Here is a 7,500-nt window from a genome sequence, read left to right as displayed (position 1 = left end):
TATATTATATATATATATATATATATATATATATATTTATAGATATTGTATATATATATATATATATGTCATATATGTATATATACTATATATCATACACAATATACATGCTATACACACACACACGCATATATACAATATGCATATATACCTATATATACATATATATATATGTATGTATATATATACATACATATATATATATATATATATGTGTGTGTGTATATATACATATATATACACATATATATATACATGTATATACATATATAAATACCACACACCACACCAACACACACACATATATATATCATCACAACTGTGCGTCGAACAGGAACGGGAAACTCCAAGAAAGATTTCTGTGATAATTTTACAGCTTAATAAAAGTATCTATCTATCTATATATCTATCAATCTTTTTTTTTCTTCTTTTTTTCTTTTTTTTCTTCTTTTCTTCCCTTTTACGATCCCTCTTGATCGAAAACCTACGCCACCCCCTTTTTTTTCATCCCCCAAAAGAAAAGCTCTACCTTGTAACTTGTCCCATCTGTGTGCAGCCCTGTGTGACCAATAAAGAAACTTATCTATCTTTCTATCTATCTATCTATCTATCTATCTATCTATCTATCTATCTATCAATCAATCTATCTATCTATCTATCTATCTATCTATCTATCTATCTATCTATCTATCTATCTAACTATCTATCTATCTATCTTCCTACCTATCTTTCTATCTATCTATCTATCTATCTATCTATCTATCTATCTATAAAACACCCCAATTTCCTTTGCTTGCATGGGCCAGACAGATTTTGTACGGCCGGATGTCCTTCCTATCGGTAATCCTCACCTCTTTGTAAGTCACACACACACACATATGGATATTCATGTACATACATACATCCTTGCTACATTCACCCATCTTTTGTTGAAGCATTCAGTAGACAAAACGTTCCTCTCTACTCTTACCTTCCTCTTCAAGTGATACTTGAAGACGTCGATGAGAGATTCACCAGAGAGGAAAGTGTTTTGTCTCTTGGCCTTTCAGACGCGTCCACCATACACATTCTTTCGCCATAGCCACAAGTACGATGAAATTGGCTCTTCCTTCCCGTTTCAAGGAAGGAGGCGCGACAATATCCACGATAGACTCGGTTGATAAACTGACACACGACAGTAGTCGTTCGACATAGGCCCACAGGTCAGAAATATTTGGACATTGGACGATTGCGTGCAGAAGAGTTTTGTCGCCCTGTCCACATCTCGGCCCCGTGCTTGTCGAGCCATGCCTATAGAATTTATCCCGAACGGGTAGCGCTTCTCGATAGCACTGCCAGGCCAGGGATCTGAAGTAGTTCATAGGTCCCGGCCTGAAAGTCGTCTTCAACATGCGGTCCAGGTATTCCTCGTCGACGTCGGCTCGAGATAGTCGTCGTACCTTCCCTCCACTAATCCCCTATAGAATTCTTTGGTTGTGTTACAGTCGCTCAAGGTCGACCCGGGACGGCATAGTTGCTCGCGAGCAACGCGACACACGCAGTGCCATTCGCCTTTCCTCGGCCACGACTGCACCGCGGTCATGGAGGCGAGCTGCGGGCAAGCGTGCCTCACAAACGGCGACGACACCTGTTCACCGTCGTCTACCTAGAGCCGGAGATCTCGCAGTCTCAGCGCATGTCTGCGCATCATCAACCGCGGCATACCCAGCCCTCCTTTTAACGGGTGTTGACAGCAAATGAATCGCCTGAACATCGGGCGCATCCTTTCCACAAGAAGCGGAAGAGAATGCGTTCTAATTTGGTGATGGTAGGGTCGGGACAAGGTACGACGGTCAGGCGGTAGTAGATGATGGACGCGATGTACGTATTCGCCACCTCCGCCCGACCTTATAGGGACAGTTTCCTCTCGGCCCATTGTCGGGCGAGAGTGACCATCCTACTCGTTATCTCGTTCTACTTCTTCTCCATTTGGAGGTCCGGACCGAACCAGACCCCGAGCAACTCAACCGGGCCGTCCGTCCAGCGTCCCACGCCGGAGGTGGATTGCATGGGCTTGCTTCTCCAGGTGCCTAGTTGCAAGTCCACTGACTTTTCCCAGCTGATTTTCGCTCCTGTCACCGCTTCGTAGTCTTTAAGTGTCTCGCCGACCAGCTCGATGTCGATAGATAGATAGAAAGATAGATAGACAAAAAGGTTCACATAAAGACAGGCGGGAAGACAGACAGACAGAGACACAGACACACAGAGAAAGAGAAAGGGAGATAGAGTGACAGAGAGAGAGAGAGAGAGAGCGACAGACAGACAGACAGACAGAGAGAGAGAGAGAGACAGACAGACAGACAGACAGACAGACAGATAGATAGATAGATAGATAGATAGATAGATAGATAGATAGATAGATAGATAGATACATAGATTGATAGATAGATAGATAGACAAAAAACGTTCACATAGAGACAGGCGGGTAGACAGACAGACAGAGAAAGAGAAAGCGACAGAGAAAGAGAGAGAGAGATCGACAGAGAGAGAGACAGACAGACAGACAGAAAGACAGACAGACAGACAGACAGACAGATAGATAGATAGATAGATAGATAGATAGATAGATAGATAGATAGATAGATAGATAGATAGATATGTAGATAGATAGATAGATAGATAGATAGATAGATAGATAGATAGATAGATAGATAGATAGATAGATAGATAGATAGATAGATAGGCGAGTAGACAGCTGACAGACAAAGAAAGAGAGCGACAGAGAGAGTGATAGGTCATATGCACTAGATAAGCTTTTCTGAGAATTGAAACATTTATGGAGTTACGACGAATTTTTCATATCAACTTTTCTTGGAATTTTACAAGTATGGGCGTGATTAAAACCTTTGTATACCTGATTGTGTAATCTATATACACTTCGAAAGTGTGTGTATATGACTCTTCAATACAGGACTGAATATGTTTATGCTTATACAACATGTATATGTATGTATGTATACAGCATCCGCTTTCATACACACACATACACACTGGTAATACAGAAAACGAGGCTGCTTTGTGGGGATTGTTGAGGTGTGTGCGTGGGTGTGTGTGGTAGCGCCTCTAAAACATTTTCACTTTTTCTTTATTGCAGATCTCAACTTTACAGCTGACGGTTGTAAGTTCGAAAGATCTCAAAGAGAGAAGAATATAAACAAAGAAAGCAGAACAATAAGAGCAAGCGCAGTCAAATATTCTACAAGGTATTATCTATCTATTTTCCTCTTTTTTTCATTTTTCTTTTCTTTTGTTCCTTTCCCTTTTTTTTTCTTTTTCCCCCTTTTACGATCCCTTTTGATCGAAAACCTACGCCACCTTTTTTTTTTTCATCCCCCAAAAGAAAAGCTCTACCTTGTAACTTGTCCCATCTGTGTGCAGCCCTGTGTGGCCAATAAAGAAACTTATCTATCTACCTATCTCTATATTTTTCTATCTATCTGTCTTTCTACCTAATTATCTATCTATCTACCTGTCTGTCTATCGGTGTATCTGAACTGTCTATATATCTATATGTCTGTCTATCTAATTATCTGTTTGTCTGTCAACAATTGTTTGTTTGTATTCCACCTGCCTTCGTCTTTTGTCTATTTTCATAAAGCTTCCCGTTATATATGTATCTATATATCTGTCGGGCTAGAGTTATTTTTATCATACTTGTGGCTATGGCGAAAGAATGTACCTGGTGGACGCGCCTGAAAGGATTAGAGACAAACACTTTCCTCTCTGGTCAATCTCTCATCAACTTCTTCAAGTATCACTTGAAGAGGAAAGTGAGAGTAGAGAGGCAAGTGTTGTCTAGTGAATGTTTTAAAAAAAGATGGGTGAATGTAGCAAGGATGGCACGTATGAATGACGAAACCACCTTGACTATGATCCTATGAACCGTAAAAATTAAGACAGAGAGTTGCTTATTTGTAAAAAAATGTAACAGGTGACTTCATTGACCGAGGTTACTGTGGTCTTTTCCGTAGGCTTTTCTTTCCACGGGTAAACCTCACCTTTACACTTTATATTGACATTTTTGTGATAACGATCCCTATTGATCATTTTTTTCCTTCCCTTTCTTTTCCTTCCCCCCTTTTTTTTTATTTTATTCCCCCCTATTTTTTTGTCCTCTTTCTTTCATTTTACAATCCCTTTTGATCGAAAACCAAACCCCCTTTTTTACCCCCAAAAGAAAAGCTCTACCTTGTAATTTGTCCTGTCTGTGTGCAGCCCTGTGTGGCTAATAAAGAAACATATCTATCTGATTGGCAGTTTATCTAATTATCTGTCTATCTTATTATCTATCTGTTTATCTGTCTATCTATATATTTATATGCATCTATCTATCTGTCTGACTCTCTCTCTCTCTCAATCTTTCTGTCTGATTGTCTGTATCTATCTATCTATCTATCTATCTATCTATCTATCTATCTATCTATCCATATCTATCTATCTATCCATTTATCTATCTGTCTATCTATCTAATTATGTATCTGTTTTTCTATGTGTCTGTCTCACAATGTACAGGGGTTGGACAAAATAATGGAAACACCATAAAATTTCAAACAAATTTATTTTAATATGAGGTCGGACCGCCTTTGGCAGTAATTACAGTTTAAATTCTGCGAGGTATGGACTCATACAAAGTTTGAATTGTGTCCAAAAGAATTTTTGTCCATTCTTCAGCTAAAACAGTCTCCAGTTCTTGTAGTGGTGATGGTGGAGGTTATCGACTCCTGACTTATTTTTTTAAAAATAAACCATAACAGTTAAGTAATATTGAGCTCCGGTCAATGTGGTGGCCAGATAAGATGTTCAACGTCACTAGAACGTAAGGTAAAGGATGACTCGTCCGAGAAAATAACATTCCTCTACTGCTCTTGGGACCAAATCTGTAGGTTTTTACTCTATTCTAAATGCTTTTCAAAGTTTGTTTTTGAAATTAATGATTTCCTGATTGCAGCCCTCCGTGAAATACATATGTATATATATAATATATAATATATTATATATAATATAATAATATATATATATAATAATATATATATATATATATATATATATATATATATAATATATGTGTGTGTGTGTATGTATGTATGTATGTATGATGTATGTTGTATGTATGATGTATGTATGTATGATGTATGTATGATGTAGTATGTATGATGTATGTATGTATATATATGTATGTATATATATGTTATTATATATGTATGTAAATATTATGATGTAAATATATGTATGTATATATATGTATGTATATATGTATAATATATATGTTATATATATATATATATGTATATATATATATATATATATATATATATATATATATATATATATATATAATACATACATATATATACGTATATATATATATAAATATATATATTTATTTGCCACTCCGATTTTGCGTATGTGAATCGCAGAGTTGCGTCATATATGGAGCCTCCACTTGTAGAAAATGGAATTGAACAGTCTCTGACTGCCATTTCTAATTCATTCGGTATGCGGCAGAGCAACCTGTTGCCTGCCCTTTTACTTATATACTACTATATATACTGAACTCTACAGAAGTTCCAGACGCTAAAAGTCATATTTACATACCGAAATTTACCGGTAAATAATTGTTGGTTGTCTAAAAAACCATCGAAAAAAATTAGTTAGCCATTTTATTTATATATATATATATATATATAAATATATATATATATTATACAGAGAGAGAGAGGGAGGGGGGAAGAATGTTTATAAAATAAGTATATAGATAGATGAAATAGATAGATAGATAGATAGATAGATAGATAGATAGATAGATAGATAGATAGATAGATAGGCGAGTAGACAGCTGACAGACAAAGAAAGAGAGTGACAGAGAGAGAGATAGGTCATATGCACTAGATAAGCTTTTCTGAGAATTGAAACATTTATGGAGTTACGACGAATTTTTCATATCAACTTTTCTAGGAATTTTACAAGTATGGGCGTGATTAAAACCTTTGTATACCTGATTGTCTGGCCTATATACACTTCGAAAGTGTGTATATATGACTTTTCAATACAGGACTGAATATGTTTATGCTTATACAACATGTATATGTATGTATGTATACAGCATCCGCTTTCATACACACACATAACACTAGAATACACAAAACTAGGCTGCTTTGTGGGGATTTTTGAGGGTGTGCGTGTGGGTGGGTGTGTGTGTAGCGCCTCTAAAACATTTTCACTTTTTCTTATGCAGATCTCAACTTTACAGCTGACGGTTGTAAGTTCGAAAGATCTCAAAGAGAGAAGAATATAAACAAAGAAAGCAGAATAATAAGAGCAAGCGCAGTCAAATATTCTACAAGGTATTATCTATCTATCTTTCTATCTATCTATCTTTCTTTCTTTCTTTCTATCCATTTATCTATCTATCTATCTATCTATCTATCTATCTATCTATTTATCTAAGTCTATCTATCTGTCTGTTTATAGATGTATCTGATCTGTCTATCTATTCATCTGTTTATTTAATTATCTGTCCATAGTGGAGGCGCAATGGCCCAGTGGTTAAGGCAGTGGACTCGCGGTCATAGGATCGCGGTTTCGATTCCCAGACCGGGCGTTGTGAGTGTTTATTGAGTGAAAACACCTAAAAAAGCTCCACGAGGCTCCGGCAGGGGATGGTGGTGATCCCTGCTGTACTCTTTCACCACAACTTTCTCTCACTCTTACTTCCTGTTTCTGTTGTACCTGTATTTCAAAGGGCCGGCCTTGTCACTCTCTGTGTCACGCTGAATATCCCCGAGAACTACGTTAAGGGTACACGTGTCTGTGGTGTGCTCAGCCACTTACACGTTAATTTCACGAGCAGGCTGTTCCGTTGATTCGGATCAACCGGAACCCTCGTCGTCGTAACCGACGGAGTGCTTCCATCCCATATTTGTCCATGGGATTACTTATCTGTCTGTCTGTCTATCTAATTATCTATTTGTCTGTTAATGTATATATGTATCTATCTATCTATCTATCTATCTATCTAATTATATATCTGTCTGTCTATCTTTCTATCTAATTATATATCGGTCTGTCTGTCTTTCTATCTAATTATCTATCTGTCGATCGATATACCTGATCAGTCTATGTGTGTCTATCACATTAAGGGTTAAAACGTGTATGCATTTTATGTTTGACTGTCCTTGTACCTTCCCCTTTGTCTTCTGTCCTGTGTGGCAAATGAAGAAAAAGTTCGCGCCAATTCCACAGTTCGTGTGTTGGAGTTCAAAGAGCAGAGTTTGAGTTAGCGTGTTGGATTGTTGGTTCTTAAAAGATTGTTACGTTACGTGTGATTACTGCCGTTTGTATAAACTATATTCTATTACACTATTGCAGTGTGTTCGCGTATCGATAACGATAAAACACTATATATATGTATATATGGATATATGGATATATATCTCTATATATAAAACTGAAATGCTTTTT

General features: G+C 37.1%; 2 long non-coding RNA genes across 2 annotated transcripts in view; one reads left to right on the top strand and one right to left on the bottom strand.

The window, feature by feature from the left end:
* The window catches only part of LOC118761748, an 18,347-nt gene that overhangs the window by 4,206 nt on the left and 6,641 nt on the right, over window positions 1-7,500 (bottom strand). The gene's annotated exons all lie outside the window — the stretch shown is intronic.
* The window catches only part of LOC115230992, a 10,129-nt gene continuing 5,585 nt past the window's right edge, over window positions 2,957-7,500 (top strand). Inside the window, exons 1-2 of the long non-coding RNA XR_003883478.2 lie at window positions 2,957-3,242; window positions 6,275-6,383. This is a non-coding gene — a long non-coding RNA (uncharacterized LOC115230992). The remainder of the gene's footprint in view (window positions 3,243-6,274; window positions 6,384-7,500) is intronic.

This window comes from Octopus sinensis, unplaced genomic scaffold (assembly GCF_006345805.1).
Source record: "Octopus sinensis unplaced genomic scaffold, ASM634580v1 Contig17038, whole genome shotgun sequence".
NCBI classification, from domain to species: Eukaryota; Metazoa; Mollusca; class Cephalopoda; order Octopoda; family Octopodidae; genus Octopus; species Octopus sinensis.
Note: the sequence above shows the minus strand (reverse complement) of the source record. Positions and strands in the feature narration are given on the sequence as shown.